Genomic DNA, 11,397 nt, shown 5'->3' with positions numbered 1-11,397 from the left:
TTGTGGTCGTATGGCGAAAGTCCCATTCTGCTGTGAATTGTTGGAACTCACGACTTGAGAACTGTGGTCCATTGTCTGTGATGAGTTCACACGGAGTTCCGTGGCGGGCGAATACAGCTTTCATACTGTTGATCACTGCTCTACTTGTTGTGGTCGACAGTGAACACAGTTCTATGTACTGTGAAAAATAATCCACAATCACCAGGTACTCCTTGTTGTCCAGCGTAAGCAGATCTGCGGCCACCTTTTGCCATGGTCTATCGGGTACCATGTAAGGTTGAAGGCTCTCTTTCTTCTGTCTTGGCTGGTACATGAGGCAAGCATTGCAGTTATGCACCATTTCTGCTACATCGTGGTTGATCCGGGGCCAGTACAGGACATCTCTTGCACGTCTCTTGCACTTTTCAATTCCCAAGTGCCCTTCGTGGATCTTTTGCAGCATCTCACGTCTCATTGTAGCTGGTACAACAATCTTACTTCCTTTGAAGATGATGCCTTGTGCCTCTGACAGTTCACTTCTGATGTTCCAGTATTCTCTGACTGAGACTGGACACTGTTGTTTTCTCTCTGGCCATCCATCTCTGATGACAGCTAAGAGTTCTTGTAGTGCTGTGTCTTTCTTTGTCTCATCTACAAACTGGCTTCGTTTGTTTGACGTGACTGGCATGTTCATCACGACAGCATCTACATAGACTTTGATGTCTTCCTCTCTCATGACATCTGGTTTTGACTCTGGGTCGACTGCTCTGGAGAGGGTATCCGCTGTGTACATGTACTTCCCTGGTGTGTATGACACTTTCAAGTCATACCTTTGAACTCTGATGAGGAGTCGCTGGATGCGAAGGGGACAGTCACACAGGGGCTTGACGAACAGGGGTATTAGCGGCTTGTGATCCGTCTCTACCTCAACCTGTCGTCCATATATGTACTGGTGAAATCTTTCACATGAGTACGTGATAGCTAGCAGTTCTTTCTCGATCTGCGCGTATCTTGTCTCTGCATCAGTCATGGCTCTAGATGCATACGCTATGGGGACCCAATCTTGGTCATGCTTCTGAAGCAACACTGCTCCGAGCCCATTCTTTGATGCATCAGCTGACAGCTTGGTTGGTTTTGCACAGTCGTAAAAATGCAGCACTGGCTCTGTTGTCAAGGCTTTTTTCAGCTCTTGCCATGCATGTTCCTGTGCATCGGTCCATACCCACTCATTCCTTTTCTCTAAAAGGCTCCTGAGGGGCTCTGATTTGGTTGACAAGTCAGCGATGAACTTTCCTTGGTAGTTGATCATGCCGAGGAATCTCTGGACATCCTGCTTGCACTGTGGTCTTTCCATGTTCTGTATGGCTGCCACTTTCTTGGGGTCAGGCTGAACTCCTTGATCACTGATGACATCTCCGATGAATGTCAGCTTGTTAACACAGAACTCACATTTTTCTCGGTTGAGTTTCAAGTTGTTCTTTCTCGCTGTCTCTAGAACTTCTTTCAGCCTGAGGTCATGCTCTTCCTTTGTAGCTGCCCATACAAAGATATCGTCCATCATTGTGTTCACTCCTGGAATATGTGCGAAGAGCTGGTGCACTATCTGATACACCTCTGGAGCACTGCATATTCCGAACGGAAGTCTCAGGAATCGGTACCTTCCGAAAGGCGTGATGAAGGTACACAACCTTGAGCTTTCATCATCCAGCTGAATCTGCCAGAATCCACTGGATGCATCTAGTTTACTGAAGTACTTTGCTCCGGCAAACTGCGCGGTTATTTCAGCTCTCGACGATAGCTGAAAATGCTCTCGCTTTACAGCGCGGTTTAGATCTCGCGGATCTAAGCAAACTCGGAGTTGGCCGGTCTTTTTCTGTACGATCACGAGAGACGACACCCAGTCAGTGGGCGTATCTACGGGCTCAATGACGTTCATGCGTTCCATTTTGTCTAACTCTTCTTTGAGTTTTTCTCTCATCGGAAACGGTACTTTTCGGCATGCGTGTTGGACAGGTCTCGCATTTTCTGTCACAGTGATGTGGTGCTTACCGGGCACACATCCTAGACCTTCAAACACGTCTTCATAGTCTTCGACCGACATTTTTTCATCATGTGTGTTTTGTGCGACATTCAACACACGTTTCACCAGTTTCAACTTGTCACATGCTTGCAAACCTAGTAATGGTTGACGATTTCCGGGAGTCACTAGAAACGACATATTCTCTGTCAAATTCTTGTGCTTCACCTGTACAAAGCAACGACCTTTCACTGGAATTTCAACTCCACTGTACCCTGTCAACTTGACATTCGCCGATGACAACTTTGGTTTTGGTTTCAACGTCTGATACACACTCTCTGGTAGTAGATTCGTTTGCGCGCCTGTATCTAATTTGAACAGCACTTGACGTTCATTCACCATGAGATTCACTTTCCTTCGTCACATGACTCCTGTGACTTGACGACATCAACAAGAAAACTCTCATCCTTGAAATTACCCTGTAGTTCATTTACCTGAACACGACTTTTGCAACACTTTGCGAAGTGATTCATTTTTCTACATTTTTTACACACCTTTCCTTGTGCAGGGCATGAATTCATGGCATGTCGATTGCCACACCTGCCACAAGCCTGGGAATTCTGACCTTGACTTTGACTTTGACTTTTTTGCTTCCACCTTGGAGGTTCTGATCTTTTACCGGGATTGACTGCCTTTTTCTTTTTGTTCAAAGCATCAACAGGGACTGACACATCTGCCTTTGAACCAAGCTCTTGTGCCTGAGCTCTGGTAATTTCAGCAGCACGACAAATTTGCAATGCCTTTTGAAGTGTCAAATCATCCTCTCTGAGCAAACGCTCACGCAAACCACCATCTGTGATTCCACAAATTATCTGATCTCTGATCAGACCATCAGTCAACTCTCCGAATTCACACGATTGTGCACGATTTCTCAATTCTGTGACATACTGATCAATGTTCTCACTCACACCCTGAGATCTGGTAAAGAATTTATGCCTCTCATACGTGACATTCTTCTTGGGAGTGCAATATTTCTCAAACTGTTCAAGCACTTTCTCCAACTTCATCTCATCACCCTCAGCAAATGTGAATGTGTTGTATATATCAAGGGCAGCATCACCTATCACATGCAACAACATTGATGTTTGTGCTTTATCATCTTTCCTTGACATTCCAGAAGCAACATTATACAGAGTGAATCTTTGCTTGAATCTCTTCCAATTCTCAGACAAATTACCCCTCAAATCTAGTGGTGCTGGTTGGGTTAAGTTTGCCATATTCACTCTCAGAGCATTCACTCACATGAACAGTGTTAACAATTAGCAGAAAACTGTACCTTTTCAACAAGTAAACTTATGCTCAATCATCCAACACTTTCACGAGGTTAGTATGTTGCATCATATATATGTGGCTAATCTAGGCTAAGGCCACGTCACTGGCTGTAGTGTTCCCAATACCTCACGCACTGTGCAGTCTGGTCCTTTGACCTCTAGAACTTTCTGTTCCTCACTACCACAGTGCTGATGCAGGTCATTGGACACACAATACAGTCATGCACATTCAGGTATGTCATACACACACACACACACACACACGCTGGGTTAGTGCATCGCAACACACTGCTGCTTGGCTACTGTACAGCATGCTAATGTACACATAGCTCCATGCATCCTCCACTCTTTCAAATGAAACGGTCTAGCCTGTTTCTTGCGTGGATTATTCCTTGTCCTAGTCCCTTCTGTACTTCAGAATGATGTAGACAGTTGACTGACACCATGACTTGGACAGCTGAACCACTCTGACACCATGTCTTGGCATTTATATGCCTTAGTTGGAAAGGAGGATTCTTAGTAATGAGGAGACATTGTTGAGCTGATGTGAACTGTGTGAGTGCCTTTATTCAACTGGTTCTTCCAGTGTGTCCTTTGCACATGGGGCATATCATGTTAAATCCAGCTACAGCTGGCAGGTTAGTCTTTGCTCAGACTCATCATTGCAAAGACTTTACAAACATACATGTATATCAACACAGAAATGAAGAAAACAAAAAGAAAAACAAGATACACATGGTGCATAAATATTACATTTGTATTATCATGTTTATTTAAAGACTGAATTTATCATTTCTTTGAAAGGACAAGATGTCATCCAGATTACAACTCGTGGTGGATCCATGTGTGGACATATGGGCTGTAAGATGCCCTTATCGTTTTTGTTTCTTTAAACAAAAAAATCAACAGAAAAAAAACTGGAGGACGTGCGTGTGGTTCCCCCCCCCCCACACACACACACACACTGTACAGAATTCCTGGACCCACCCCTGACAACTGCAAAAGAAAAAAAAATAATAATAATAATGGTACATATTAGCCAGGATGCTACATTCTATGCTTGTGTATAGTTGATGTCATTCTTTTTATTTGTTATTATATGACAACAATAGCATCATTTAATCCAGATTACTAATCCTTAATCCAACAAGATTGAGTCAGCAATATCTGGCTGGGTTTCCCAATTAGATTAAGTGCTTTACAAACACTCACCAGTGAGAAGTTGGTCAGAGCTGACATTCTGCGGGATGGATGTGACAGTGCTTCATTGTTCAATACTAGCATTGGTATCTCTTGAATGCAGTCCATGTCCTTGGTGATGCCAACTGGAAATGAAGAAAACAAAAATAAAAAACAAATACACATGGTGCACAAATATTACATTTGTTTCCATCATATTTATTGAAAAATTGACTTTATGATTTCTTTGACTAAGATTAATCTTTTAATAACACAATTTTCAGATAGCCCTTTGGAAATGTCCACAAACAAGAGTTTTTTTTTTTTTTTTTGCCCATCAGCAGAGATCTGACAGACTGGTGATCTGCATTAATGCAAAAGCAGTCAAACGGTACACGCATCCTCATTTGAGAATTGCTCATAGATTATCACTCTGCTTGGAAGGTCCAGGTACATTTGCCAGACAAGCTACATTCTCCATCCAGCTGTGTGTTAGCCATATCATTAATCTTGTTTGCTACAATATGACAAGAAGGATAACATGTCATCCAAATTGCAACAAGTGGTTAATTCATGTGGGGCACATCGGGTGTAAGATACCCTTTATTTTTGTTTTTTGTTTTTTAACAAAAGAAATATACAGAAAAATTGGAGGACATGCACGTCCCCCCCCCCCTCAACTTTCACAGAATTCCTGGACCCACCCCTGACAACTGCAAAAAACACTGGTACATGGTAGCCAGGATGCTACATTCTTTGCTTGTGTGTAGTTTATGTCATCCTTTTTAATTGCTATTAAAGTGTATAAGACAGCAATAGCATCATTTAATCTTAATTACTAATGGATATTCCAACAAGATTAATGCAGCAATATCTGGTTGGGTTTTCCAACAAGATTAAGGCTTTACAAATACTCACCAGTGAGAAGTTGGTCAGAGCTGACATTTTGCTGGGATGGGTCTGATGGTGCTTCGTTGTTCAATTCTGGTATTTGTATCTCGTGAATGCAGTCCATGTCCTTGGTGATGCCAACTGGAAATGAAGAAAACAAAAAGAAAAACAAAATACAAATGGTGCATAGATATTACATTTTTTTTAAATCATATTCATTGAAAGATTGACTTCATCATTTCTTTCAAAGGACAAAATGTCATCCAGATTACAACCCATGGTGGATCCATGCGGGGACACATGGGGTTTAAGATGCCCTTTTTAAAACAAAACAAAAAAGAATAACAGAGAAAAACTGGGGGATGTGCGTGTGGTCCCCCCCCCCCCAATTTGCAGAATTCCTGGACCCACCCCTGACAACTGCAAAAAATACTGGTACATGGTAGCCAGGATGCTACATTCTATGCTTGTGTATAGTTGATGTTATTCTTTTTATTTGCTATTATATGGCAACAAAAGCATCATTTAATCCGGATTACTAATTGATATTCCAACAAGATTGATTCAGCAATATCTGGTTGGGTTTCCCAACAAGGTTAAGGCTGTACTAACACTCACCAGTGAGAAGTTAGTCAGAGCTGACATTCTGCTGGGGTGAATCTGACGGTGCTCCTTCATTGTTCAATACTAGCACTGGTATCTCAGGAAGGCAGCTGATGTCTTTTTTGATGCCAACTGTAAATGAGGAAAACAAAATATACATAGCCCATGTTTATTTTATTGTTTCTATCAGATTTTTTTTTTAATGAATTTATCTTCTTTTTTTTTTTAAATATTAAGATTAACCATTTAATACCACAATTTTCAGAAAGCTCTATTGCGAAAGCAGTCAAACGGTACATGCATCCTCATTTGAGAATTGCTCATAGATTATCACTCTGCTTGGAAGGTCCAGGTACAATTGCCAGACAAGCTACATTCTCCAGTTGTGTGTTAGCCATTTGTTACAATATGACAAGAAGGATAACATGTCATCCAGATTGCAACCAGTGGTTGATTCATGTGGGGCACATCAGGTGTAAGATACCCTTTATTTTTGTCTTTTTTTAAACAAAAGAAATGAATAGAAAAACTGGAGGACATGCGTGTGGTCCTTCCCCCCCCCCCCCAACTTCACAGAATTCCCGGACCCACCCCTGACAACTGCAAAAAAAAAAAAAAACACTGGTACATCGTTGCCAGGATATTACATTCTTTGCTTGTGTGTAGTTTATGTCATCCTTTTTCATTGCTATTAAAGTGTATAAGACAGCAATAGCATCATTTAATCTCAACTACTAATGGATATTCCAACAAGATTAATGCAGCAATATCTGGTTGGGTTTCCCAACAAGATTAAGGCTTTACAAACACTCACTAGTGAGAAGTTGGTCAGAGCTGACATTTTGCTGAGATGGATCTGATGGTGCTTCGTTGTTCAATTCTGGAATTGGTCTCGTGAATGCAGTACATGTCCTTGGTGATGCCAATTGGAAATGAAGAAAACAAAAAGAAAAAGAAAATACATGGTGCATAGATATTACATTTTTTTAATATCATATTTATTGAAAGATTGACTTTATCATTTCTTTGTAATCCAGATTACAACCCATTGTGGATCTGCACAAGGACACATGGGGTTTAAGATGCCCTTTTTTTATAACAAAAGATAAACAGAGAAAAACTGGAGATGTGCGTGTGGTTCCCACCCCCCAATTTACAGAATTCCTTGACCCACCCCTGACAACTGCAAAAAATACTGGTACATGGTAGCCAGGATGCTACATTCTTTGCTTGTGTATAGTTGCTGTCATTCTTTTTATTTGCTATTATGTCAGCAATAGCATAATTTAATCTGAATTACTGATTGATATTCCAACAAGATTAATTCAACCATATCTGCTTGGGTTTCTGAACAAGATTAAGGCTTTACAAACACTCACCATTGAGAACTTGGTCAGAGCTGACATTCTGCTAGGATGGATCTAACGGTGCTCCTTCACTGTTCAATACTAGCTTTGGTATCTCTGGAATGCAGCTGATGTCCTTTTTGATGCCAACTGTAAATGAGGAAAACAAAATATTCATAGTGCATATATTTTTCACTGTTAATATATTTTTTAAAAGTTAAATTTATTTCTTTTATTAAGATTAACCTTTTAATAACAGATAGCCCTATGTAAATGTCCACAACCAAGAGTTTTATTTTTGCCCATCAGCACAGATCGGATAGACTGGTGATCTGCATTAAATGCAAAATCAGTCAAGTGGTACATGCATCCTCTTTCCACAGTCAATTGCATGTGCTTATGAAGAATACAAAAACATCATTGGAAGTGAGGCACAAAAATAGCATTTGCTAATAGGCTTACAAACTCTTTTGTTACTATAGGGCACCCGAATGGGGTCAGCAAGTCAACATTTTTTAAACTCAGCCTTGCTGGCTACACACATAGATCTTCAGTTTTGCAGCAAAACAAGGGCATTATGAAATTGGAAAAAGTAACTTACACAAAATACAAGCAGATGTGACACATAAAAAGAAAAGATACTGATAGAAGGTCTAATCTGTTCATTAAAGTTTTTTTTTTTTTGCAGGCATAACACTAATAAACATGAATTAAGGCTACACAAGTACACGCTCATGTCTTTATTTTGAAAACATGGTATACCAGGTTGTGCTGTATACGAGTTGACACCATGAAAACCTAATATACCAGGCACTACTTAAATGCGTTCATGCAGTATGGAGTAAGCTACTTCTAACATTGCAGCACAGTTATGAGGTTATTAGAGGCATTGAATAAACACACACGCTGTATACTGTCCATACTTTTTACTACAAGTATGTATTCATTTGTGTGCGCTCAATCTTACCTAATTTCGCCAGGTAAATGTTGTCATCATCGTCATAATCAGAAGTATCATCTTCGTCACTGCTGTCTGCGGTGCTTGTGTTTCCATCATCGCTACTGCTTTCAGAATTCTCTCCCCCATACACAGCAGTAACTGTGCATTTCCACAGTTTCCTGTGCCATCGCATTGACACACGAACTCCAAGTCGTGGGAAGCTGCCCTTCCTGAATTTCAGCTGATCAACAGCTACGGTATTCCTCGTACCCATCTTTGTCCCAAAGGACTTCAACATCTGTTGGTTTCCCTGAGGACAAAGACCTGTAACAAAAACAAAAACATTCACTACAAGTGTATTAAAAAAATGTGTTTAATTTTAGCAGAAATGTTTTACCTCAAGCCTATCTAGTGGTCTATTTATACATTGATCATTAAAATGCAAAAGCACAATTCAACTCATATTATAAACAGATAAAGGGCGAAGATTCCCTGTGCTTATGGTACTGCAAAACTACTCTCTAGAATGTGTGAGCACCTATAGCCTAGCTAGGTTAGATCTGACAAGTGGAACATTGCATTTAGACCTCAATTTATATATTTTAATTGTAGTGGAACATCAGCATATTACTATTAGATATCACAGGAGGGGCTTACTTAAGTACTGCCCTCTGGCCTGTTAACACACTAAAGCCTTCATTACAGTGATTTCAATACTATGGGAACTTGGCACTCACAGCGACATAAAAATGCATGCGATAAAAACATACGTACTCAGTACCGGTACCGTACAAAGCATTTGCAGTTGGCTAGATCTCTGAACAACACACATGTATTTATGGGCCAGCATAATTTAATCCTACTCCTTGAGTCCTAGCAATACTAGTATCAGATAAATTTACAGACGTTGGTAAAATTATTCATTTTTACTATAGCCAGTATAGGCCCTTCTACTAGATCCTTGACCTTGGCTTACATCAATTGACAAAGTCACACGAGATTCATTACACTCAGATTTGGGTGTTTTTCTTTGTGTGTGTTTGCAAGCTTGGGGCTCAATTGGCCATAGATATATAAGTAAGTATAGAACCTATCATCAGAACTCTAGGGCCCTACACTCAATGATGAACCAGCGATTAGCGGCTCTAAATTGTTGGCTGTGACTACGTAACTTGTTAGACTCGTCTACGGTCTAGTAATCTCGTACTTTTTGTGGTAATTCCCAAACAACTCACCCTGAAGTGTTGACAGTTTGGCACTGTCCACACCCACTACATATGAGGTCCATATGGACCATAAGCACATACAGCCAACTCAACGAGATCATTGTGAACGTTGTTTTTCTAGACTAAAGGGTCTATGATAAACCCTACTATAGTAATAGAGTATCCCTTTGTACCCACATAATTATCTATACACAGGACTACACCTAACAACAAAACGAAATATTTTGGAAAACCCACGACAATCTGCGTATTTATCTTGACAAGTGACAATCTTACGGATAGAACTTGCTTGGGTCTGTTCATTTTATTTGAAATTGCATGATTTCATAGCTACACATTATAAAACTCACCGGTCCTGGGGAGGGTCCGGTTGACGCTCCATCGTCTGCTTCTGCCAGTTCTGGCTAACCTGGCGATACGACACCTTCTCTGAACGCGACTCAAAGATTCGCGCCCACCCGAACCGACGTATAGGGATACGTCGGTTCGGATGAACGCCTTTAGCCAATTCGCGTTCAGGCAAAATGACGTATATCAAATTTTTCTGTTAAAAACACAAAATCCGGTTTCAAAATTTTGTGAGTAGAAAGAGTGTGTGCTGGGCTTTCTTAAAACGGCAAAATCTGAAATTCGAAAAATTTACCGAATTTTGACATATACGACGGTTCGGATGGTCGCCGACGAATTATTACAGACCGTTTTGAATGTACTGCAAAGCGTCCATAAAATATCATTCAAAACATCTAGCAGTTGGCGGGGGGTCCTTGTCCAAATGAAAGTTACTTCGGGATTGCTGCACATTCCAAAAGCTGCATGTCTGGTCCTCAAAACACTAAGTGGTCATTTGACTTCTCCTTAGATCGACCAACATAATTATAACAGACCGTTTCGAATGTACAGCAAAGCGTCCATAAAATATAATTCGAAACATCTATACAGTTGAGGGGGGGGGGTCCTTGCATGGGCGTAAATCCCGGGGGGGATGGGGGGATATATCCCCCCCCCTGAAATGGAGGAGGGGGGATGGCCTGTACAATCACCCCCCCCCCCTGAATTTTGAGGGGAAAAAATGGAGGAAGCAGAAATGTGATTGTATCAATTTTGGCATATTGCATGACGTTTGTACGCCGGCCTTCAGACAGGTAACAGAGCTGAACAGTATTCTATCTTGTAGGAAAATGTATACTTTTCTCAAGCGCTCGCTCGCTTCGCTCGCTCGCGAAGAAGTAACATCGACATACACTGTAAGGTATGGCTCAGGCGTTGACAACGTCAAATTGTATAGGTCTACATGTAAACATGCTATGACGCGAGTAACTGGGGACCATCTGCAAAATATGTACGAAAACATACAAACAAACAATAACAACAACTTTATCGCCATAATTGAATCCCCTCCATTTCCTGAATCATTCCTGAGAAACGACAGTGACTGATGACTCAGTCAGGATACATCTATGGGCATACCAAGGGAAGATCAGGGACGTCGAATCTATGGGGGGCAAAGGGGCATTTGCCCCGCCCCAAAGGAAGTGTTTAGACAGACAAATTATTTATCCCCCAAGCAATTCCCGAGATGAGGACAAATCTCGAACTTTCTTAATGGAAAATTGTCCAAATATCGCCAGAACTATGCACTAGATCGTTGTATTGCAATCATGAACATGCAAAAGGTCCGCTATACCAGGATAAGGGATAAACTTTGTACACTTTGGACATAGACGTATATTCCCTAATTTATCAAAGAGTGTGCAGCAGATCTTTCACTTAACAAAAGCAACCTAATATGTAAAGAGGCGTCGATGGGTGGGGGGGGGGTGGTTCTCAAATAAAAGTGGGACAAACAAAAGCGAAAAATATAGCTACAAACGGCAGTTAAATTTTA

At 41.0% G+C, this 11,397-nt stretch overlaps 1 pseudogene; it reads right to left on the bottom strand.

Annotated features, from left to right (window-relative positions):
- Positions 1 to 6,004: 6,004 nt before the first annotated feature.
- Positions 6,005 to 8,599, bottom strand: LOC140226302 (uncharacterized; annotated as a pseudogene).
- Positions 8,600 to 11,397: the final 2,798 nt, after the last annotated feature.

Source organism: Diadema setosum, chromosome 3 (genome assembly GCF_964275005.1).
Source record: "Diadema setosum chromosome 3, eeDiaSeto1, whole genome shotgun sequence".
Classification (NCBI taxonomy): domain Eukaryota; kingdom Metazoa; phylum Echinodermata; class Echinoidea; order Diadematoida; family Diadematidae; genus Diadema; species Diadema setosum.
Note: the sequence above shows the minus strand (reverse complement) of the source record. Positions and strands in the feature narration are given on the sequence as shown.